General features: G+C 38.4%; 1 long non-coding RNA gene across 1 annotated transcript in view; it reads right to left on the minus strand.

Annotated features, from left to right (window-relative positions):
- Positions 1 to 26,360, minus strand: part of LOC143691286 (uncharacterized) — a 153,330-nt gene that overhangs the window by 29,124 nt on the left and 97,846 nt on the right. The gene's annotated exons all lie outside the window — the stretch shown is intronic.

The following is a 26,360-nucleotide window of genomic DNA, read 5'->3' on the forward strand; positions in this document are numbered from 1 at the left end:
TGAGTCCTTGTAAATAATATTGCTTTATATTAAACTATAATTTCAATTCCAAAAATAGAATTATGTGGACAGTACAAATGACACATAAGTATGCAATAACATTTCTGGCAAAATATTAAAACTAATTACCAATAAATGGTGTTTGAGGATTTAAAGGCAAGATTATAATGACTAGCTTATACTTGAGCTCAGCAGTAGTCATGACAAATAAGCTCCTTTCTCACTTTGGCATTGCCTAGATGGACAACGCACATGCAGAAGACCTAGTGTATTTTAATTTCATCCAGGCTTTCAGGAAAATGGAGAAATGTGTCTTATGTTACAATAATCTCTTGGGTTAGGTATTGAATGTTAATGATCAAAGCGATTCATTGGCCAACCTTGGCCTATAGTCTACTTCTCAGTGAAATTCCACAGTCCATTGTCTTCAAGCCGTTCTGCTGTTAATACCACCTTGAATACAAGTTAAAAGAACTTGCTCTTGGACTTTGCAGATGACACAAAACAAGGAAGTATGGGAGATACATGGAAGGGAAGAAACCAGGATAATGAAAGGGTTGAAATGTTGGTATAGAAATTACTGAGAGTGAGAGATGTTGATTTGCTGGAAGAAGAAACTTCTAGAGGAGGTATATTCAAATATCTGAATGGATTTCCTGTTAAAGAAGGATTACACAAGTGATTTACTCAAAATTTAGATATATGCCTATTACCTAGAAGTTCTTATTAAATATATAATTTCCTAGGTCTCACCTCCACAGCAGCTGTTATATTGTTTGGGACAGAGCCCCAAATCTGCATTTTTAACAGACTCACCCTGAGATTCAGATGCTGCTGAGCTATGATCCACTCTCTGGGAAATATAGGACCAGATTTATTCTTTTCACTCTCATACATTCAAACTAAGACCAAGTAAAAGTAGCCATAGGAAAAGAGATTTGGGCTAACCATTAATAATTCTCTAATAGGTAGAGATAGCAAAATAAATTTCCCTGGTAGGAAGTGCTCCTTCTGAAGAAATTCAAACACCATTTCCAGGTAACTTGAAGGGGATGTGGTAGGCAAGCTTTGACCTGTACAGCCCCTTCTGACTCTGAGCATTTCTGGGCAAAATATTAACAAATACTGTTGAAACACTTATTAGTTTACAGCCCAACCCAGTCCAGTCACATCATTGGCTTCCAGATCAGCCACCTCCCTCTCTCCTCTTCACCTCTAGAGAGTCAGAGAGAAGAATTAGAGACAGAGGAATAATGGAAAAAGAGAGAGACATGAACAAAGGAAATAGAAAAGATAAGAAGAGTAAGGAGGAATAAGTAATCCCAGCTCACTAATTAGGAAATTTGGGCTTAAGCCTAGGGTCAATAAAATATACGTGAGACCCTGGAAATTTACTAACCCTCTGTGGACCTTAAACTTTAAATCCATATCTTGAGTTAAACACTGATTCTGATTCACAATTATTCATTATATTATTTTTAAAGTAAATAAATAATAAGCAAAATAAAAGACAGCTATGGGTGGACTAATGATGATGAAATATCATCAACTAAGGCTCACAGTGAACACTATTCTGAGTAGACTCACTGACTTCCATTTTAAAAACCTCAGAACAAACAAAAAACATTGAATTCAAGCACATCATAGGTATTTCTAGGGAAATTACCTTCCCTCTCTGAGTCAGTTTCCTCATCTGTAAAATGGCAATAATCGTAGTTTATATTCAATGATATCATTGTGAGTTAATATGTGTGTAACATGGAAATATTCAATGAGTGTTAGTTATCATCATCATTGTCTGAATGTATTTTGATTCAGGCTGAATAATCAGCTTCCTTTAAACTCTAACAGTCTATAATTGTAAGATGACCACAAGGTTATCTATCAATGTGGCTGGGAGAAACATGACACTATAACCAGTGCCCTGCTGGTAATAGTGCCAACTGATTCCTGTTTCAGGTTCAGGTGTCTCACCGTTAAAAGAATTTAAACAAACAAAAGAGGCCAGTGAAATAAGTAGTAAAGTTTATTAAAGACAGAGAGAAACAGTACACATTAAAGAGAAAAAGAGGATGTGTTCTAGGGAGAAAAATGCACTGAGTCTGAGTGGGTTAGTTTGCTATATTGGAAGGTTTTTGCTGGTGGCAGTTTTCCCTAGTAACCTTTGAACACTAGAGCTTACATGGTTTGTATTAACCAGATATTTATAGGGCTGACATTCTTTCAGGAAAAGATAATAACTGAAGCTTGTGGCTAGCCTGTCACACATCCAAAATTTGTCTTTGGGCATATGTTTAACAATCTTTACAACCCCAGGCTTTCTGTTATTAACTAAGAGTTCACTTCTGGCCTGTGATTTTACAAGCTTTTATGGTTTGGGGAGGTTTTGATGGTTTGGGGAGGTCTTGAACTCTAGGGGAAATTTTTGCCCCATAAAGTTTGCAGGAAGAAAATAAACAAGGGTCTTAAAGTTTGTCCATTAAATCTTTTAAGAGGTGGATAGGAAACCAGGGACCTTCAGTTCTCCTATTGCATCCTTCTTCAACACCATTATATTAGTACATTAAATATGTCTTAAATTCCTATTATATACCTGGCACTGAGGATTAAAAATGTAGCTATTGAGGATACAAAAGTAGACATGCACTGAAAACTGGTAAGTCATTTACATTATTTCTGGCGTAGAATGTGATTTTCAAAGATGTCAGCATGGGTCATGTAAAATCAGAGTCCAGTAAGTAGCTCTGTGACATATGGATCTTTACTCCAGGCCTGGAAATATTGATGACTAGGATGACTGTCATTGCTGGGGGGAGGGAGAACAGAAGAGTGTCATAGACAAGAATGAAGGTTTTGTTTTCACCAGTAATGATGACAGCCTTATATATTTATCACATGCTCAGAACCATTCTAGATACTTACATGCATGTACTTATTTGACCCTTATGACATCCCCCCTTTACAGAGCAGGTAATTGAGGACTAATCACACAGCTAGAAAGTGGGCAGCCAAGATCAGAACCTAAGCCATGTGGCTCCAGGGCCAGTCATGCTCTTAACCACAAACCTGGCTGTTGGTGCAAAAAAAATGGGCAGTGTCATATTTCACACTATTCCTCCATCCTTACTATAAATAAAAGCATCAGAAGATTTTGGATGATAGAGAAAAGCAAGTGGGCACCCCAGGAACCTAGACCTTGGGTTCCAAGAACCAACTGGGAAACAAGTTCCCTGGGGTTTCTTTTTGCTTCCTATATATTCCAGCCTGGGAGATGGAGAAGCTCACAAACTTAAACACCGGAGGGCACAATGAACAAAGCAAGAAAACAAAACCCAGGATAAGGCCAATCTCTTTGGCCAATGGATATTGAGGAAAATGAGAATGTAAAATGGTACAATTACTTTGGAAAACGATGCAGTTGTTTCTTAACAGGGTAAACATACACTTATCATACTGCCCAGCAATTCAACTCCTAAGTATTCACTCAAAAGAAATGAAAACGTAGTGTATTAGCTGGGGTTCTCTAGAGTAACAGAATCAACAGGAGCTATCCATGCATATAAAATTTATAAAAGTGTCTCACATAACCACGGGGATATAAAATCCAAGCTGAGAGCTCTGATGAAGGTCTTCAATAAACTCTCAAGAGAGGCTGGCTGACTGAAGCAGGAAGAGTGCCTGTCTTTTCTGAATCATCCTTAAAAGCCTTCCTGTGATTAGATTAAGCATCACTCATTGCAGAAGACACTCCCCTTACCTGATTACAAATGCAATCACCGGTGGATGTAGCCAACATGATCATAATTTAAGTCCATGAAATTTACTCACAACAACAAACAGGTCAGCGTTTGCCCTACCAGAAAACCAGGTACCACCTCCTGGCCAAATTGATACATGAACCTGACCATGACAGTCCACCCCTTGTCAATTTGGCAGCTGTACATATCACCTTACACCATACTTAATCTCTAAATAGAAAACAATAACAGACACATTTTTTTCCTTACCTAACAATACTGAACTGTTCCACTTACAGCTGGAAATGCATTAAATCTCTCCAGAATAGGGTGCAAGCACTTGAGTAATATTCACTCTTAAACTTGTTATCTTACAACATAAATAATATAACATGAACAAAACAGCATTACAGTCACTGTTTCTGGAACCAGCCATGGGTCCCAATTCATATTTTTCACTACCTTTTCCCACTAACCATTCAATGTTTTCTTTACCCTCAGTAAATACTTCAGCTTCTTTACCTGGTGGGGTGATGCAAACCTTCATTCACGAAGTTTCAGAGCCATTGGTAGTCCTGCCTAGATTGAGTTGTTATACGTTTCCATTGATTTTTTTTTTTTTAGAAATCATACCATTCTACATATGCAATCAGTAATTCTTAACAACATCACATAGATGCATGATCATCGTTTCTTAGTACATTTGCATCGGTTTAGAAGAACTAGCAACACAACAGAAAACGACATAGAATGTTAATATAGAGAAAAAAATAAAAGTAATAATAATAGTAAAAAAAAAAAAACCTATAGCTCAGATGCAGCTTCATTCAGTGTTTTAACATGATTACTTTACAATTAGGTATTATTGTGCTGTCCATTTTTGAGTTTTTGTATCTAGTCCTGTTGCACAGTCTGTATCCCTTCAGCTCCAATTACCCATTATCTTACCCTGTTTCTAACTCCTGCTGGACTCTGTTACCAATGACATATTCCAAGTTTATTCTTGAATGTCAGTTCACATCAGTGGGACCATACAGTATTTGTCCTTTAGTTTTTGGCTAGACTCACTCAGCATAATGTTCTCTAGGTCCATCCATGTTATTACATGCTTCATAAGTTTATCCTGTCTTAAAGCTGCATAATATTCCATCGTATGAATATACCACAGTTTGTTTAGCCACTCTTCTGTAGATGGACATTTTGGCTGTTTCCATCTCTTTGCAATTGTAAATAACGCTGCTATAAACATTGGTGTGCAAATGTCCGTTTGTGTCTTTGCCCTTAAGTCCTTTGAGTAGATATCCAGCAATGGTATTGCTGGGTTGTATGGCAATTCTATATTCAGCTTTTTGAGGAACCGCCAAACTGCCTTCCACAGTGGTTGCACCATTTGACATTCCCACCAACAGTGGATAAGTGTGCCTCTTTCTCCGCATCCTCTCCAGCACTTGTCATTTTCTGTTTTGTTGATAATGGCCTTTCTGGTGGGTGTGAGATGGTATCTCATTGTGGTTTTGATTTGCATTTCTCTAAAGGCCAGGGACATTGAGCATCTCTTCATGTGCCTTTGGGCCATTTGTATTTCCTCTTCTGGTAGGTGTCTGTTCAAGTCTTTTTCCCATTTTGTAATTGGGTTGGCTGTCTTTTTGTTGTTGAGTTGGACAATCTCTTTATAAATTCTGGATACTAGACCTTTATCTGATATGTCATTTCCAAATATTGTCTCCCATTGTGTAGGCTGTCTTTCTACTTTCTTGATGAAGTTCTTTGATGCAGAAAAGTGTTTAATTTTGAGGAGCTCCCATTTATTTATTTCCTTCTTCAGTGCTCTTGCTTTAAGTTTAAGGTCCATAAAACCACCTCCAATTGTAAGTTTCATAAGATATCTCCCTACATTTTCCTCTAACTGTTTTATGGTCTTAGACCTAATGTTTAGATCTTTGATCCATTTTGAGTTAACTTTTGTATAGGGTGTGAGATATGGGTCTTCTTTCATTCTTTTGCATATGGATATCCAGTTCTCTAGGCACCATTTATTGAAGAGACTGTTCTGTCCCAGGTGAGTTGACTTGACTGCCTTATCAAAGATCAAATGTCCATAGATGAGAGGGTCTATATCTGAGCACTCTATTCGATTCCATTGGTCGATATATCTATCTTTATGCCAATACCATGCTGTTTTGACCACTGTGGCTTCATAATATGCCTTAAAGCCAGGCAGCGCGAGACCTCCAGCGTCGTTTTTTTTCCTCATGGTGTTTTTACCAATTTGGGGCACCCTGCCCTTCCAGATAAATTTGCTTATTGGTTTTTCTATTTCCGAAAAATAAGTTGTTGGGATTCTGATTGGTATTGCATTGAATCTGTAAATCAATTTAGGTAGGATTGACATCTTAACTATATTTAGTCTTCCAATCCATGAACACGGTATGCCCTTCCATCTATTTAGGTCTTCTGTGATTTCTTTTAACAGTTTTTTGTAGTTTTCTTTATATAGGTTTTTTGTCTCTTTAGTTAAATTTATTCCTAGGCATTTTATTTTTTTAGTTGCAATTGTAAATGGGATTCGTTTCTTGATTTCCCCCTCAGCTTGTTCATTACTAGTGTATAGAAATGCTACAGATTTTTGAATGTTGATCTTGTAACCTGCTACTTTGCTGTACTCATTTATTAGCTCTAGTAGTTTTGTTGTGGATTTTTCTGGGTTTTCAACGTATAGTATCATATCGTCTGCAAACAGTGATAGTTTTACTTCTTCCTTTCCAATTTTGATGCCTTGTATTTCTTTTTCTTGTCTAATTGCTCTGGCTAGAACCTCCAACACAATGTTGAATACTAGTGGTGATAGTGGGCATCCTTGTCTTGTTCCTGATCTTAGGGGGAAAGTTTTCAATATTTCCCCATTGAGGATGATATTAGCTGTGGGTTTTTCATATATTCCCTCTATCATTTTAAGGAAGTTCCCTTGTATTCCTATCTTTTGAAGTGTTTTCAACAGGAAAGGATGTTGAATCTTTTCAAATGCTTTCTCTGCATCAATTGAGACGATCATGTGATTTTTCTGCTTTGATTTGTTGATATGGTGTATTACATTAATTGATTTTCTTATGTTGAACCATCCTTGCATACCTGGGATGAATCCTACTTGGTCATGATGTATAATTCTTTTAATGTGTTCTTGGATACGATTTGCTAGAATTTTATTGAGGATTTTTGCATCTATATTCATTAGAGAGATTGGTCTGTAGTTTTCTTTTTGTGTAATATCTTTGCCTGGTTTTGGTATGAGGGTGATGTTGGCTTCATAGAATGAATTAGGTAGTTTTCCCTCCACTTCAATTTTTTTGAAGAGTTTGAGGAGAGTTCATACTAATTCTTTCTGTAATGTTTGATAGAATTCACATGTGAAGCCGTCTGGTCCTGGACTTTTCTTTTTAGGAAGCTTTTGAATGACTAATTCAATTTCTTTACTTGTGACTGGTTTGTTGAGGTCATCTATTTCTTCTTGAGTCAAAGTTGGTTGTTCATGTCTTTCCAGGAACCCGTCTATTTCCTCTAAATTGTTGTATTTATTAGCGTAAAGTTGTTCATAGTATCCTGTTATTACCTCCTTTATTTCTGTGAGGTCAGTAGTTATGTCTCCTCTTCCATTTCTGATCTTATTTATTTGCATCCTCTCTCTTCTTCTTTTTGTCAATCTTGCTAAGGGCCCATCAATCTTATTGATTTTCTCATAGAACCAACTTCTGGTCTTATTGATTTTCTCTATTGTTTTCATGTTTTCAATTTCATTTATTTCTGCTCTAATCTTTGTTATTTCTTTCCTTTTGCTTGCTTTGGGATTAGTTTGCTGTCCTTCTCCAGTTCTTCCAAGTGGACAGTTAATTCCTGCATTTTTGCCTTTTCTTCTTTTCTGATATAGGCATTTAGGGCAATAAATTTCCCTCTTAGCACTGCCTTTGCTGCGTCCCATAAGTTTTGATATGTTGTGTTTTCATTTTCATTCACCTCGAGGTATTTACCAATTTCTCTTGCAATTTCTTCTTTGACCCACTTGTTGTTTAAGAGTGTGTTGTTGAGCCTCCACGTATTTGTGAATTTTCTGGCACTCCACCTATTGTTGATTTCCAACTTCAACCCTTTATGATCCGAGAAAGTGTTGTGTATGATTTCAATCTTTTTAAATTTGTTAAGACTTGCTTTGTGACCCAGCATATGGTCTATCTTTGAGAATGATCCATGAGCACTTGAGAAAAAGGTGTATCCTGCTGTTGTGGGATGTAATGTCCTATAAATGTCTGTTAAGTCTAGCTCATTTATAGTAATATTCAGATTCTCTATTTCTTTATTGATCCTCTGTCTAGATGTTCTGTCCATTGATGAGAGTGGTGAATTGAAGTCTCCAACTATTATGGTATATGTGTCTATTTCCCTTTTCAGTGTTTGCAGTGTATTCTCACGTATTTTGGGGCATTCTGGTTCGGTGCATAAATATTTATGATTGTTATGTCTTCTTGTTTAATTGTTCCTTTTATTAGTATATAGTGTCCTTCTTTGTCTCTTTTAACTGTTTTACATTTGAAGTCTAATTTGTTGGATATTAGTATAGCCACTCCTGCTCTTTTCTGGTTGTTATTTGCATGAAATATCTTTTCCCAACTTTTCGCTTTCAACCTATATTTATCTTTGGGTCTAAGATGTGTTTCCTGTAGACAGCATATAGAAGGATCCTGTTTTTTAATCCATTCTGCCAGTCTATGTCTTTTGATTGGGGAATTCAGTCCATTAACATTTAGTGTTATTGCTGTTTGGATAATATTTTCCTCTACCATTTTGCTTTTTGTATTATATATATCATATCTGACTTTCCTTCTTTCTACACTCTTCTCCATACCTCTCTCTTCTGTCTTTTTGTATCTGACTCTAGTGCTCCCTTTAGTATTTCTTGCAGAGCTGGTCTCTTGGTCACAAATTCTCTCAGTGACTTTTTCTCTGAGAATGTTTTAATTTCTCCCTCATTTTTGAAGGACAATTTTGCTGGATATAGGAGTCTTGGTTGGCAGTTTTTCTCTTTTAGTAATTTAAATATATCATCCCACTGTCTTCTAGCTTCCATGGTTTCTGCTGAGAAATCTACACATAGTCTTATTGGGTTTCCCTTGTATGTGATGGATTGTTTTTCTCTTGCTGCTTTCAAGATCCTCTCTTTCTCTTTGACCTCTGACATTCTAACTAGTAAGTGTCTTGGAGAATGCCTATTTGGGTCTAATCTCTTTGGGGTGTGCTGCACTTCTTGGATCTGTAATTTTAGGTCTTTCATAAGAGTTGGGAAATTTTCAGTGATAATTTCTTCCATTAGTTTTTTCCCTCCTTTTCCCTTCTCTTCTCCTTCTGGGACACCCACAACACGTATATTTGTGTGGTTCATATTGTCCTTGAGTTCCCTGATACCCTGTTCAAATTTTTCCATTCTTTTCCCGATAGTTTCTGTTTCTTTTTGGAATTCATATGTTCCATCCTCCAAATCGCTAATTCTATCTTCTGTCTCTTTAAATCTATAATTGTAGGTCCATTGTTTTTTCCATCTTTTCTACTTTATCCTTCACTTCCATAAGTTCTGTGATTTGTTTTTTCAGTTTTTCTATTTATTCTTTTTGTTCAGCCCACGTCTTCTTCATGTCCTCCCTCAATTTATCGATTTCGTTTTTGAAGAGGTTTTCCATTTCTGTTCGTATATTCAGCATTAGATGTCTCAGCTCCTGTATCTCATTTGAACTATTGGTTTGTTCCTTTGACTGGGCCATATTTTCAATTTTCTGAGTGTGATCCATTATCTTCTGCTGGCATCTGGGCATTTAGTCAGATTTCCCTGGGTGTTGGACCCAACAGGTTGAAAGATTTTTCTGTGAAATCTCTGGGTTCTGTTTTTCTTATCCTGCCCAGTAGGTGGCGCTCGTGGCACACGTTTGTCTGTGGGTCCCACCAATAAAAGGTGCTGTGGGCCCTTTAACTTTGGAAAACTCTCGCCATGGGGGAGGTTTGCCAGGCGAAGCAGCTTGGAAGAGTGCCAGCTGACCCGGGGGTCCAAACGTGGGGAGGGCCACCGGCCACTGTAGCCTGGGAGAGCACCCGTCCGAATTTCCTAGTCAGCCCGGGGCACCAAGCGTGGCGGGAGGGCACCAGCCACCGTGGCCCGGGAGGGTGCATCATTCCCAGCCGGACCGGGGAGTCATGTGTTTGGAAGGGACCCCCCCGGTCACCGTTCTCTGCGGCCTGGAGATTTCCAATCCAATTCTCTTAGTTGGTCTGGGGGGCCGCGCATGGTGAGGGTGCCAGCTGCCGCAGCTTGAGGGGACCACCTGCCCAATTCTGCCATCTGGCCCAGGAAGGAGGAGGGGAGGGACTCCGGCCACTTGCTGCCCCACCCGGGGAAGCCTGTGCCCCTCGGCAATCTCACTGGAGCTGGTTCTCCCAGCCAGTCAGCCATTCCAGGATGGGGTACGCTGTCTTTTTTATCTCTGTCATGGCTCCGGGAGCTGTTCTGTATCGTTTCTACTCCCCTAGTAACTGTTCTGGAGGAGGAAAGGTGAGGATGGCAAGGCTGTTGAGGACGGTGGCAGAGGAGCCGGTGAAGGCAGAAGAGCTCCATTGATTTTAATCACAGGGTATGGTAATACTAAGAGACACCCTAAGGGATCTCCTATATTCCAGGTAAACTCTTCTTTGCATCCATTGTGTAGTTGCACTCCTAATTCCCCCTAATAAATCATGGTCAATCGCCCAAGCCAATTAAATGATCCCCTTCTACCCTTGTTGATCCAGGGCTATGAATAGCCCAAAGTGATCAGGTGGCAGTCTTAGATTCCAGTTCAATGGAATGATTGTTATTTCTCCTGGTGGAAACACTCCCCCTTCTAGAACTAAAACGTGTAGACCAGCAGAGCTCAAGGCTGCAGGGACAGGAAGCAAAAATTTTTCTAATGAATCACTAAAGGTAATAATGAGCGGTGCCATTCCTATTTCCACCCTGGAAAGTTCCTGGACACATGGATACTGGCTATGGGAGAAACAGCACCATACACTGAATGCTGATTCAGAGCATATACAGCTTCCTGGAGAACATTACCCCAGCCCTAGCAGGGTATTGCCACTTAATTGGCAATGTAATTGAGTTTCCAAAAGGACATTCCACCATTCTATCAATCCAGCTGCTTCATGGGAAACATGGTAAGGCCAGAGAATTCCATGAGCATGTGCTCATTCCCACATTTTTTTTTTTTTTTTTTTTTTGCTGTGAAGAGTGTTCCTTGATCAGAAGTAATGCTATGTGGAATACCATGATGATGGGTAAGGCATTCTGTCAGCCCATGTATGGTAGTTTTGGCAGAAGCACTGCATGCAGGGAAAGCAAACCCATATCCAGAGTATGTATCTATTCTGGTTAGAACAAATTGCTGCCCCTTCCATGAAGAGAATGGTCCAATGTAATCAATCTGCCACCATGTAGCTGGCTGGTCACCTCAGGAAATGGTGCCATATTAAGGGCTGAGTGTGGGTCTCTGCTGCTGGCAGATTGGGCACTCAGCAGAGGCTCTAGCCAGGTCAGCCTTGGTGAGTGAACGTCCATGTTGCTGAGCCCATGCATAACCTTCATCCCTACCACCATGACCACTTCGTTCATGAGCCCATTGGGCAATGACAGGAGTTGCTGGGGAAAGAGGCTGACTGGTATCCACAGAACGGGCCATCTCATCCACTTGATTATTAAAACCTTCCTCTTCTGAAGTCACCCTCTGGTGCACACTCACATGGGACACAAATATGTTCATGTTTTTAGCCCACTCAAAAAGGTCTATCCAAACACTTCTTCCCCAGACCTATTTGTCACCAATTTTCCAATTATGGTCTTTCCAAGTTCCTGACCATCCAGCCAAACCATTAACAACAGCCCATGAGTCAGTATACCAATGAACCTCTGGCCAGTTCTCCTTCCAAGCAAAATGAACAACCAGGTGCACTGCTCGAAGTTCTGCCTACTAAGAGTAATTCCCCTCACCACTGTCCTTTAGGGACATCCTATAAAGGGATTGTAGTGTGGCAGCTTTCCACTTTTGGGTGGCATCTGCATATTGTGTAGAACCATCTGTAAACAGGCCCTGAGTTTTCTCTTCCTTGGTCAGTTCATTGTAAGGAACTTGCCAAGAGGCCATAGCTCTGGTCTAGAAAAGAGAAGGTAATTTGGCAGGAGTATAGACCGTGGGCATTTGGGCCACTTCCTCATGTAACTTACTTATACCTTCAGGACCTACTCTGGCCCTGTCTTGTGTATACCATTTCCATTTTATGATGTAGTGCTGCTGTGCATGCCCAACTTTATGGCTCTGGGTCAGGCAATACCCAGTTCATGATAGGCAACTCAGGTCTCAGGGTAACTTGTGGTCCATGGTTAAGCTTTCAGTCTATATGAAGGACCAGTAGCAGGTCAAAACTGTTTCTCAAAAGGATAATAGTTATCTGCAGCAGATGGTAAGGTTTTGCTCCAAAATTCTAGAGCTGTGTTGTGATTCTCCTATAGGGGCCTGCCAAAGGATCCAGACAGCATTTCTATTTGCCACTGACACTTTCAGAACCATTGAACTGCTGGATCATATGATCCAAGTGGGAGAGCAGCTTGTACACCAGCCTGGAACTGCCACAGATCCTCGTCTTCTTCAGGTACCCACTAAAAATTAGCTGTTTTTCTGGTCACTTGACAAATGGGCCAGAGTAGCACACCCAAATGAGGAATATGTTGTCATCAAAATCCAAAGAGATCAACTAGTCATTGTTCCTCTTTTTTGGTCACAGGAGAGTCCACATGCAGCAACTTATCCTTCAACTTAGAATGGCTATCTCGACATACCCTACACCACTGGACACTGAGGTCCAGTGGTGAAATTTCACTGAGGTAGAAGGCCCCTGTATTTTTGTTGGATTAATCTTCTGTCATCTGACACACAAATACCTTACCAATAAGTCTAGAGTAGTTACTACTTCTTGCTCACTAGGTCCAATCAACATGATATGATCAATATAATGGACCAGTGTGATGTCTTCTGGGAGGGCGAAACAATCAAGGTCTCTGCCAACAAGATTATGACATCGGGCTGGAGAGTTTATATACACCTGAGGTAGGACAGTGAAAGTATATTGCTGGCCTTGCCAGCCAAAAGCAAACTGTTTCTGGTGGTCCTTACTAACAGCTATTGAGAAAAAAGCATTTGCCTGATCAATCGCTGCATACCAGGTACCAGGAGATGTATTGATTAGTTCAATCACTGATACCACATCCAGAACAGCAGCTGCAATTGGAATTACCACCTGGTTGAGTTTATGATAATCCACTGTCATCCTCCAAGACCCACCTGTTTTCTGCACAGACCAAATAGGAAAGTTGAATGGGGACAGGGTGGGAATCACCACCCCTACATCCTTCAAGTCCTTAAGAGTGGCACTAATCTCTGTAATCCATACAGACATCCAATTTACTATTTTGCTAGTAGGTACAGTTTTAGTGCCTTCCACTTGGCCTCTCTGACCATAATAGCCCTCACTCCACAAATTAGAGAGTCAATGTGGGGATTCTGCAAGTTGCTCAGTATATCTATTCCAATTATGCATTCTGGAACTGGTGAAATGACAGAATGTATCCAGGGACCCACTGAACCCTTTGTGAGATGCACCTGAGCTAAAACTCCATTGATCACCTGACCTCCATAAGTCCTCACTCTGACTGGTGGCCCAAAGTGACATTTTGGGTCCCTTCAAATTAATGGGATTTCTGAATCAGTGTCTAATAATCTCTGAAATATCTGATCACTTCCTTTTCCCCAATGCACAGTTACTATGGTAAGAGGCCATCAGTATCCTTGCAGAAGGCTGAAATATGATTAACAGTATAAATTTGTGGCAGTGTTAACAGGGTACTCCCTTTAATGGACCCGGTCTCCCCCTCATTCAAGGAGCTCTAGGTCTGTAAACTGTCTTGTGTCTGGAAATTGATTAAGGGGCCATGATTCTGTTTTTGTAATTCTAGTTAGACTTCTGATCACTTGACATAGAACTCTTTTGCTTGTCCAGCTCAAACAAGAATTAGTAGACTGCCCATCTATTGTATGTCTAGGTACTTTATGATGTATGAACCAATGCCCCAAGTCTCTGTGAGTCAGATTATTTCAACTCCTGCTTTGAATGTGCTGTCCATTATGATAGTCATGTCCAGCTTGTCTTTCATGACGAAGTGCTGCCACCTGAATTCTGCCAACTTGGGATTTGATCATCCCCACTGTGTTTAAGGATCCTAGCTCAGTGATAGCAGTTCCCAAAGTAACACCTGACCTACAGAGGATGGCTACAGAGCTCCTCAAGGATGATGGAACTAGTCTCATAAATTTATTTCTCACAGTTCTGGTAAAAAGTGCATCCTCTGGACATTCCTGGGGTGTATGAGCTGAATTTCCATTATAAATCCACTCTAACATTCTAGTCTTTCTAAGCCATTGGATCCCCTCATCTACATAATACCAGGGCAGTTCTGGCATTTCAACCTCAGGTAATGTCTGCCACCTTTTGATCCATGTTTCAGCCATCCATCCAAACAAACTGCTAATGCCTTTTCTAACCCCTGGGTCTATAATATTGACTGAAGGATCTCTGCTTAGTGGGCCCATATCAATAAATTCAGCCTGATCCAGTTTTATATTTCCCCACTCTTAAAATCCATTGCCATGCATATTCCCCTGATTTCTGTCTATATAACTTGGAAAACTCATGCAGATCTTTGGAGTATAATGTACCTCCTCATGAGTGACACTTTGTATCTCACCTTTTGGGTTTTGTTGGGACTTTAGTCTAGTTAAATGTGTGTAAATGAGGGATTATGGGGGTCGGTAATGAAAAGAACTAGAAGTATCTTCCAAGCCAATTGCTTCAGGGCATTTGTTTGTAGTTTCATCTGGTGAAACAGGATTAATTACTCTAGGGCTAATCCCTTCAGATGTAGATTGGGTTGCCACTTTCTCATGGTAGTCTGGAGATGGGGTGGCTGTGTCTTCAGTGAAGACTATTACAGGGTTATCTAGAAAAGACTCAGCACAACTAGGGTTTCAACCTGTCCATGGCCATCGTTATTAATCTATATGTCACCATCCCATTTTTCAAGGTCCCACTCCTTTCCAATCAATGCCCTCCCTTTAACAGCAGAGACCATGCAAGGTTGAGATTTCAGTTTACATTGTAAAGTTGCTACTCTGACCATGAGACTCTGAGTCTGATTTTCAGAGATCTCAAATCTGTGGCTACAGGAAATAAGATTTTCCTTCAGGGCACTCACAGAATCTTTTACATCTACCATAGAGCATGTAAGTTTCTCATTTGAAGCCTTCAGCTCATTGCTTTCCCTCATCAGTGTATCAATGCATACAGTATATCTAAAAACAACCAGCCAACATCTCTATTTTTCCTAATTCCACAAAACTCCGTAACGGTGTCAAAAATATCCCCTTAGGGCTGGCTTCATATAAGCAAAGCATTAGCAGAATCCAATGGTGATATTTTGACTATCTCTTTTGCCAGCTCACCCTGTGGATTAGCAATATGATTCTGATTATGGGAAACAGAGTCCTTACTGCCTTTGAACCCAGTTAGAGTAGAAAGCCAATCATAAAAACTCATTTTTAAGATTCTGTTTCTTAAGAACCACACATGGTACCAAACTGTATTAACTAGGGTTCTCTAGAGAAACAGAATAGCAGGAGAGATCTATAAATATAAAATTTATAAAAGTGTCTCACATAATCATGGTCATGTAGAGTCCACGGTCTACAGGCCAGCGCTTGCTTGACCAGACAACCGGGCACCACCACCAGGCCACATTGATACATGAATTTGACCGTGATGCTTAGGTTCACACAAAGACTTGTACACAAATATTCATAGCAGCATTATTCATACTAGCCCAAAACTAGAAACAATTCAATTGCCCATCAACTGGTGAATGGAATAATAAAAGGCAATATATCCATTCAAGAGAATATTATTTAGTAATAAAAAGGAATGAATATTGCTACCTGTGAAAAACTGGATGAAACGCAAAATTATTCTGTTAAGTGAAAGAAGCCACACACAAAAGGCTACATATTATATCATCATGTATGTTGACATGAGATTCCTGGCAAGGAAAAAACTCTATGGACAGAAAGTAAGTCAGAGGTTGCTTGGTCCTAGGGTTGCTAGTAGTAATTGCCTGCAAGTGGGAATGCTTTGGGGAATGACGGAAGGGTTCCAAAATGGGTCGTGGCGATGATTGCACATCTGTATTGATTTGCTATAACTCATCTAACTATACAATTAAAATGCTCCAAATGTGAGATAGGCTCTACCAATTTCCCACAGCAGAGCAGAACTTTTGTCACAACTTTTAATAAGAATTTAATAAGGCAAGTTTTGGGAGCACAGAATATAAGACCGGAAGAAAGAATAGCTAAAAACCACTATATGTGCCTATGCTCAGAACTCACTCTTCTTCATCCAGCAAATTCTTTTCGAGCACCAACTATGTACTGGTGGACTTTCTATGAGTTCAAAGGCCTTATGTGGTCAAATTATTTGTGACCAAAGAATATCAAGATCACACCCAGTATTGGAAGAGGAAAGAGTGGATGTAGCCACAGGACAAATGACAGACCAGATCATGGAAGTCCTGTTAGGAGGGCTTTGACATTTACTCATATAATATTGGAGACCATTAGAGGGTTTTGCTCTGATTTAATTTTTAATAGAACCACTGTAATATTTGCACTATCTAACATGGTAACCACTAGTGATATGAGGCTATTTACATTTACATGAATTATAAATCATTGATATGAGAAAATCAGTCCTTCAGTCCCTATTTCAATTTGTAAATAGCCACTTTTGTCTAGTGGTTACCATATAAACATGGAGGATTTCCTTCAATAGAGAAAGTTATTGAAGAGTACTGCATCTAAATGCTGAGAACTACAGACTAGAGAAGTTATAATAGAAGCAGAAAGACCAGCTAGGAAGCACTGGAAATCATCAAGAAGCATAATGACAGTATTATAGCATAGAGCAGTGCAAGTGGGAAGAACCAACTGGATTCTGGACCAATTCAGAAGGCAGAGATGACAGGGATTTCTGCTGGAATGGATGAGGGGTCTGAACAACGAGAAAGACTGAAGAACTCTGAGTTCTTCAGAACTCAGTTTTGAACTGAGCAAATGAGAAGGTGGAGCTGGCATTCACTGAGAAGGAGAGGACTGCGGGCAGAAGAGTTTATAAGAGAAGATAGTAGCCCAGTTTTGGACTTGTTCAGTAGGAGAGGCCTAGTCAGACATCCCAATAGACATGTTGAGTGACTGGTGACTATAGGAGTCTATAAATATCAAGGTGATGCTTGATTCAGTGATGATGAAGCTATGAGCTTGGGAGTCTTTAGCAAGTGGATGGATTTAGCAAGTGATCTGGAATAGATCACTTGTGATTAGAATAGAGAAGACACAAATTCTGGAGCCTGAACAAAGAAACTTCTAACAAAAAAAAATGTTGAGAAAGATGATGATGTTCTAGCAAGAGGAGAATCCAGAAGATCAATAGGACCACCAAAATAGTCAAGTGCCAGAAAGCAAGTGATGAAAGTGTTTTCAGAAAAAAAATTCTCAACTGTGTCCAATGCTACAGTTAGGTCAAATGAGATAGGCATCATTGGATTTAGCAATTGATGATCTCAACAAAGACTCTTTACTGGAATAGTGATAGAGAGAGTCTTAGGGAGAGTTAGAGAGAGAGGGAGGGGAATGATTGGTAGCAGTGTTTATAAAGAACTATTTCCTTCAATGTACAATAATTTCTCTAGTTTTCCATAGAAGAAAAAGTCATTTCCTTCTATTCAATTCATCTCCTTCCACTTTGACTTTAGTACTTCTTTCTTAAGGCAATTAGGGTCAATCAGCTATATGGTTATTTCTTGACACTTACTCATCTTAACAGTTTCTTCATTTGTTGACCTGTAGCCAATTTTTACAAATCCTTCATCACACCCACTTTCTCCCAGGCACTGGAGAAGTGTAAGGATTGACTAAATCCATTGACATGTCCAACTTTAAACTCATGCAGCTGAGGGTGATCCTGAACAAGCCAAAGATCAAGTACAAGCTCATCTACAACCAGATGAGCAGCCCCCTTAGCCTACCGGGATCTTTCTCTTTTCTGTTCTTCACTCCTTCTTCCTGAAATTCTGACAGATGCCTATGCATCCTCCCATCCTGACACCTAACCATTGTGGACCATAATATTCTAGAGGGCATATAATCTGTCTAGAAGGGCAGGGAAGAGGTAGAGCCCTTAATTGTACCTCTGCCTTGCTAAGTCTTAACCTTAGCCCTAAATTATATGAAAGAATTTAGAGGAAGGGAAAGGATATCAAATATATCTCACCTTTAGGAGGAAGGTGGACATTCACCTGAGCTTTAAGGCATGACCAGAGATTACATGGGTGAAAGTGACTTTGAAGGAATTGTATATAGTAAGGAATCCAGTAAGCATGGAAGAGTTAAATTAACAAGACAGAACTAAAATAAGATCAGTTAACAACTGTTAAGGGTTTGTCGTACATTGGTTCTTGGTAGAGGAAGCATTCAGTAGGCAAAATTAACATGAGATTATTAATTAATATGTGTTTGAAGGATTAGTTAACTGGTTTAAGGTGATGAATAAAGAGAACAATATTAACTCAGAGGAACTTTTTAGAGATAGCTAGGGTAGATTAGTAGCTAAATCTTAGTTTTGTTCTCCTCCCTGCTTTCTGCAATTAAATTAACACTTTTAAAAAAATCTATCTTGAGACTGGTTCATTGTTCTGACTTATGTGTTAAAAACTTGGAAACCAGGAATGGTAATGGACCCTAGATTGGACAATGTAATTTCAAAATTGAAGTCTATCTTTTTCAAATATGTTGATAAGGAATCATGGATTTAAGTAGAAACATTTTTTTAAAAATGGATTGTGGGTCTTTCGTTAGTTTTATCACAATTTTTTTTCAAACTTTTCAAAGAAAGTTAAGTGTAAAATATAACACAGCTAACATGCATATTTTCCCCTTCTGTTATGTTTGCTGAACACTTTCAAACGTATTGTAGCCTCATTTATTAGAGAATCTATTCTGTCCCAGTTCACTGGATTTGGGGGCCTTGTAAAATATCAGTTGGCCAAAGATTTTGGGGTCTATTTTTGAACTCTCAATTCAATTCCATTGATCAATACGTCTATCTTTCTGCCAATACCATGCTGCTTTGACCACTATGGCATTATAATAAGCTTTAAAGTCAGGAAGTGTAAGTCCTCCCACCTGCTTCTTCTTTTTTTAGGATGTTTTGGCTATTCAAGGGCCCTTTCCCTTCCAAATAAATTTAATGACTAGCTTTTTCAAGTCTTCAAAGTAGGTTATAGGAATTTTGATTTGTATCGCATTGAACCTGTTTCAATTTGGGTAGAATTGACATCTTTATGGCATTTAACTTTCCTATCCATGAACACAGAACATCTTTCCATTTATTGAAATCTTCTTTTATATCTTTCAGCAATGTTTTGCAGTTTTCAGTGTACAGGTCCTTTACATCCCTGGTTAAGTTAAGAAGATTCTTTTTCTTGCTACTGAGAATGGAATTTTTTTTTCTTAATTCTCTCCTCAATTAGATCATTATTAGTGATTTTGTAAGCAGTCACTTTTCTGAATTTGCTTACTAGCTCAAGTAGCTGTGTCCTAGATTTTTCAGCATTTTTGAAATACAGGATCTTGTCATCTGCAAATAAGGAAAGTTTTGCTACTTCCTTTCTGATTTTGGGTCACTTTTATTTCTTTTTCTTGCCTAATTGCTCTAGTTGGAACTTCTAGCAAAATTTTGGATAACAATGATGAGAGTGGGCATCCTTGATCCATTTCCAATATTAATGGGTAAACTTTCAGTCTCTCACTGCTAAGTATAATGCTAGCTGTGTGGTTTTATATATGACCTTTCACATATTCAAAAAGTTTCTTTCAATTCCTACCTTTGGAAGTGTTTATCAGAAAAAGATGCTGAATTTTGTTAAATGCTTTTGTGGCATCAATCGATATGGTTATGTGATTTTTCCCTTTCAATTTATTAATGTGCTATATAATGTTAACTGATTTTCTCATGCTGAACCGCCCTTGCATTTCTGGCAAAACCTACTTCGTTGTGATGTATAATTTTTTTAATATGTTGTTGGATTTGATTTGCAAGTATTTTGTTGAGAATTTTTGCATCTATATTTATAAGGGAGATTGGCCTGTAGCTTTCATTTCTTGTAGTATATTTATCCCATTTTGATCTAAGAGTGATGTTAGCTTCATAAAATTAGTTAGGTACTATTGTTTTTTTCCCTCAATATTTTAGGAGTGTTTGAACAGGATTTTGTTATTTCTTCTTGGAATGTTTGGTAAAATTCCCCCTGTGAACCATATAGCCCCAGGCTTTTCTTTGTAGGAAGGTTCGTTTTGGTTTTGTTTTTTTATCTTTCAAAAATACTGTATACTAACAGTTTTGTGGCCACTTTCAGTTCACGTCCTTCTTTTAAACATGAGGGTATACTGCAAGCATTTTTCAGACAGCATACTCCTGAAATGAAAGTATTATCACTCTTCTACAGCAAAAGAGGCATAACATCAATTCACAATTTCCAAAGATAGAGTATAGCTTAAGGGTTTAGGAAAAAACTTTTACACTCCAAAATCCACATTTACTTTTTATTGACTTTAATGTTATAGAGTGCCTGCACTGCCGAAACCATGCTTGAGAATTCCAAAAAAGAATTGGTACAATGCACAGCCATATCTACCAATCATACAGTATATTAAAACTTGATTCATATGAATTTTTCATAATTTCACAATCTTTTAAAGAGTTATAACAAGAGTTGGAATTTTAAATCTGCCACAGATCTTCAGATTTCTAGTATGGTATTGCATTATATAAAATTTCCACATATTTACCTAAGTTCATACCTTAAAAACATAACACCTGACAAGATTTTGCTGGAAAAGATGCATACTTTTAAGGGAAAAGATGTGGCTTAATGTCCAGGAGATTATTTAAGGATTTTGGTTCCCAAATGAAGCTTCAGTTTAACCAAGAAGCCCTTGTGTCTCTTTTAATCACTCAACCTCTCCTTCGTTCAGCCACTTGTCCAAACAGATCAGTAGGCAGGCATCCTTCTGGTCACCTCAAATAATGCCAACATTATTGCCCAGACCTGGTTGGCAGGTCCAGTCAGAAGACACCATAACCCTCCTAGGAGTCCAATTCCTGTATGACACTTTCATCAAGACCGAACTCTGCAGGAAGGTTTTTGATGACTGATTTATTCTGTTTACTTAGGATTGGTTTTCTGAGATCTTCTATTTCTTCTTCAGTCAGTATAGGCTGTTACTGTGTTTCTAGGAAATTGTCTATTTCATCTATGTTGTCTAGTTTGTTGGTGTATAGTTGTTCAAGTATCCTCTTACAACTAATTTTATTTCTAAAAGAACCAGGGTAATGCACCCCCTCTCATTTCTGATTTTATTTATTTGCATCCTCTCTTGTTTTTTCTTTGTCAACCTAGCTTAGGGTCCATTGATTTTATACATTTTCTTAAGAACCAATTTTTTGTCTTATTGATTCTATCTTACTTTTGTGCTCCAATTCATTTATTTCTGTTTTAATCTTTGTTATTTCTCTCTTATTTACTTTGTGGTTAGTTTGTTGTTCTTTCTCTAGCTTCCCCAGGTGAGCAGCTAAGTCCTCAAATTTTCATTCTTTCTTCTTTTTTAATATAGACATTTAGGGCAATAAATTTCCCTTTCAGCACTGCCTTTGCTGCATCCCTTAAATTTTGATATGCTGTATTCTCATTTTCATTTGTCTCCAGATATTTACCTATATCTCTTGCAATTTCTTCTTTGACCCACTGATTGTTAAAGAGTATGTTATTTAACTTCCATATATTTGTGAAAGTTCTGGTTCTTTTGGTGGTTATTGATTTACAGCTTCATTCCATTGTAGTCAGAGAATGAGCTTTGAATAAGTTCAGTCTTTTTAAATTCATTAAGTCCTGTTTTATGTCCCAGCATATAACCTATCTTGGAGAATGTTATTTATAAGCACTAGATAAGAGTGTGTATCCTGGTGTTTTGGGGTGTAACAATCTATATATGTCTGTTAGATTTAATCCATTTAGCACTTTGCTTAGGGTCTCTGTTTCCTTATTGATCCTCTACCTGGTTATTCTATTTTTAAAAGAAAGTGGTGTATTGAAATCTCCCATTATTATTGTTGAAACATCTATTGCTCACTTCGGTTTTGCCAATGTTTGCCTCATGTATTTTGGAATTCTTTGACTGGGAGCATAAACATTCATAATTATTATTTCTTCTTGGTGAACTGTCCCTTTTATTCATATTTAATGCCCTTCTTTGTCTCATATGACATCTTTGCATTGAAAGTCAATTTTGTGTGATATTAATACAGCTACACTTATTTTCTTTTGGTTACAGATTGCATGGAATATATTTTCTATCCTTTCACTTTCAATCTATTTGTAAACTTGGATCTAAAGTGAGTTTCTTGTAAACAGCATGTGGATGGATCACATTTTGAGAAGCATTTTGCCAATCTGCATCTTTTAACTGGTGACTGTCAACTGTTAACATTCAAACTTAATACTGTAAAGGCAGCTCTTGGATCTACCATCTTATACTTGGTTTTTATTTGTCAGAGCTTGTTCTAGTTTGCTAGCTGCTGGAATGCAACACACCAGAGATGGATTGGCTTTTAATAAAAGGGGATTTATTTTGTTGGTTCTTCAGAGGAAAGGCAGCTAACTTTCCACTGAAGTTCTTTCTTATGTGGAAGGCACAGGGTGGTCTCTGCTGGTCTTCTCTCCAGGCCCCTGGGTTCCAACAACTTTCCCTGGGGTGATTTCTTTCTCCATCTCCAATGGCCTGGGCTGAGCTGCGAGTGCCGAGATGAGGAATGCCAAGCTGCTTAGGCTGTGCTACGTTGCGTTCTCCCATTTAAGCACAAGCCAATTAAGTCAAACGTCACTCATTGCAGCAGACACGCCTCCTAGCCGACTGCAGATGTAATTAGCAACAGATGAGATTCACCTACCATTGGCTCATGTCCACAGCAACAGAACTAGGTGCCTTCACCTGGCCAAGTTGACAACTGAATCTAACTACCACAGAGCTATATATTTTTCTTTCTCTTTTTTTCTCCTTTTAAGTTACCCTTGCTAATACTCTCCAATTCTCTGCCTTCCTCCAGATTTCTTTCTTCTGTCTTTGTGTTGTTGTTGTTGTTGTTGTTCAGCTGATAAAACTCCCTTTTAGTATTTCCTGTAGGGCAGGTCACTTGTTAACAAATTCTCTTGGCATTGGTTTTTCTGTGAAAATTTTAATCTCTCCTCACTTTTGAAGGGCAATTTCACTGAATAAAGATTTTTTGGCTGGCAATTTTTCTCTTTCAGTATAGTAAATAAGTCATACCACTATCTTCTCATTCCTATGGTGCCCATCGAGTCGTCCAAACTTAGTCTTATGAGGCTTCCCTTGTATGTGGTGAATCTCTTTTCTTTTGCTGCTTTCAGGACTTTCTGCTTCTCCTCAGCATTTGACAGGCTGATTAGTATGTGCCTTACAGTGGGTCTGTTTGGATTTATTCTATTTGGAGTTCATTGAGCTTCTCTGAGCTGCATATTACATCTTTTATAGTGGTTGGGAAGTTTTCCATAATTAACCCCTCAAATAATCTTCCCAGACCTTTATTCTTCTCTTCTCCTTCTGGGATACTAATGATTCTTGTATTTATGTGCTTTATGTTATCCATCATTTCCCTGATATCCAATTCAATTCTTTCCATCTTTTTCACCATTTGTTCTGTTGTGCATTCAAATTCAGTTGCCCTATCCTCAACTTCATTTCTTTCTTCTGCCTCTTCAAATCTGCTGCTGTGTATCTCTAGTATATTTTTAGTTTGGTCTACAGTATCTTTCATTTACATAGGATCTGCTATTTTTCTATTTATTCTTTAAAATTCTTCTTTATGCTCTTCTAGTGTCTTCTTGATATCCTCTATGTCTTTAGCCAACCCACTGAAGTCATTGAGGAGATTTGTATGAACACCTTTGAATAGCTGTTTCAAATTCTATGTCTCCTCTGGTGTTTTAATTTGGTCATTTGGCTTGGCCATATTTTCTTGCATCTGCAGAAGCGTAGTGAGTTCCTATTGGTTTCTTGACATCTGATTATCTTGACAGGGTTATTCTGAAAGTTGATTTCCCTCACTTGTCTAAGATTTTGAAGTTGCTTAGGTTTGTGTTGAAGGTCTCCTTTTGCACTTGGTTTGTCAATAATTCCCTGCCAAACCAAGGCCCAGACCTCAGGCAGGAGGTACAACTCTAATGGAAGATCTTTCAAAAGTTTAGAAGAGTTTTGTGAACTTAGTAATTTGGAAAAAGAAAGTAGGATTTTTTTTGTACATGAGTATTTGTGTTTGAATTAACCATCATTGCAGTTTTTTAATAGACTAAATTTCATTTACGAAAAAAAAATTTTTCTTTTGGGAGTAACTTTTAATCTTTAATTTTTAAATGCAACAGTCTGAATATTTATAATTGAGCTTTAACTGCATAATTCTAGATGCACTGTTAAACTTTTTATGTCTTAGAAGGGCATGATAACAATTAGAATTCCCACCGGTCATGACATAAATGTGTTGGTTTTCATATTTGCAGTTAACCCACAGCGGAGTCTCATTCGGTAGTTTTAGAGACGTGTGATGAGTTCCCTAAGTCATATTCACACTCAGACCTCTTTGCTTTACCAGTAGTGGACATTTTTGACTGGTGCTTAGTAACAGAAACACTGAATATGGCCTTGCTCCAGGAAAGCTAATCCAGCCTTCCCTGACAGGGCTTTGAATCCTGGCTGTGGCCTCCTCATACCTGTGTGTTCATCCTCTAGAATTAACCAGACTATTCTGTGAGGAGGTTAAGCTTCAGGGAATGCAGTAGACCTTTTAAATTTTTTCACTTCACCTGTGTTTTACTTGAGGGAAGTAAATTTGATAGGAAAAAAACTGGATTTCTACCTTGATGTCTACCACCATTCTGATTTTCTCTGCTTTGCTATTATGTATATGACCTGGGAAATGATGAGAAATGAACTTTCAAGTGGAGCAACAAGATATTGGACTTGTTTGATAATCTTATTTAAACTGGGATTTTATGTATATGGAATGTACTTAAAATAAATAATACAGAATTCTTCTTGCTAAGTAAATCTTATAAGCAGATAATTTTTGAAATCCCTTCTCTAAGTCATTGGAGTTTGCTATGGTACACTAGGTGAAACCCATAAAAAGTTTAGTTTGAAGTATGTACCTCTGTGATTTTCTAATGTATTTTCCATAGGGCTGCAAATATTCCAGAACTACTAAATCTACTGCATATCAAAGTTGATGCAGTGAAATGAAATTCCATTTGCATTCACTCCTAATGAACCTGAACATTCTTATTTCATACAGACCTAGGGAGCATGCTGGGTTTTTTTTACAATATAAAATATTTATGAGGTGATTTGTTATTGTTGTTTATTCCAGGAAGTTATATGACCCATTTTCTCTATAATAAGAAAAACAAATTCTTGTTATGAAGCTGAACATGTTTTTTAGTTGTAACTACGATGGAATTCCTTTTACCTTAAGTCTAGGTCAATCTGTGTAAAAGTCACACGGTTATTTAAATGATGTACTGTACTACTGTTTACATGGACATTTTGGGGGGGTGCTTTGAAGTGCCTTGCATCAGGGGTGAGGAGTAATTAAGTTATTTTTTTTCATGGGACTGTGGAAAGCATGTAACTAGATACTGCTTTGGTACATAACTATTGTAACTTTTCCACATTTAGTTTGGAAATTTCTTCTGCTAAATATTCAAGTTCGTCACTTTCAAATTCTGCTTTCCATCTGCAAAAAATGCTTTCCCTCCAGTTCTCAATGAGATGCTCATCATTTCTGTCATCAGAGTTATCTTTAGAATCCACATTTCTACCAACAGTCTCTTGAAAGCCATCCAGGCCTCCTCTATCAAAATCCTCACAACTCCACCAGAATCTTCTCTGATCCATTTAAAAAGCTCTTTCAACATCCTTGATATTTGCAAAACTTAGCAGCACCCCACTTCTTTAATACTAAATCTGTATTAGTGTGCAAGCTGCTGGAATGTAATATAAAAGAATTGGAAAGGCTTTTAAAGGGGGAATTTAATAAGTTACAAGTTTACAGTTCAAAGGAAGTGAAAGTGTCCAAATTAAGGGGCCAACAAGAGATTACTTTCATTCAAGAAAGAGCGATGGATCAGGAACACCACTGTCAGCTGCGTAGTCATGCGGCTGGCATCTGCTGATTGCTTGCTCCTGGGTTCTGTTGCTTTCAGCCTCTGATCCTGTGGAAGTTCTGCACTTTACTTCGTCAGGGCTTTCATCTCTTGGCTTCCTTTGGCTC

The sequence above is a fragment of the Tamandua tetradactyla genome, chromosome 7 (assembly GCF_023851605.1).
Source record: "Tamandua tetradactyla isolate mTamTet1 chromosome 7, mTamTet1.pri, whole genome shotgun sequence".
NCBI classification, from domain to species: domain Eukaryota; kingdom Metazoa; phylum Chordata; class Mammalia; order Pilosa; family Myrmecophagidae; genus Tamandua; species Tamandua tetradactyla.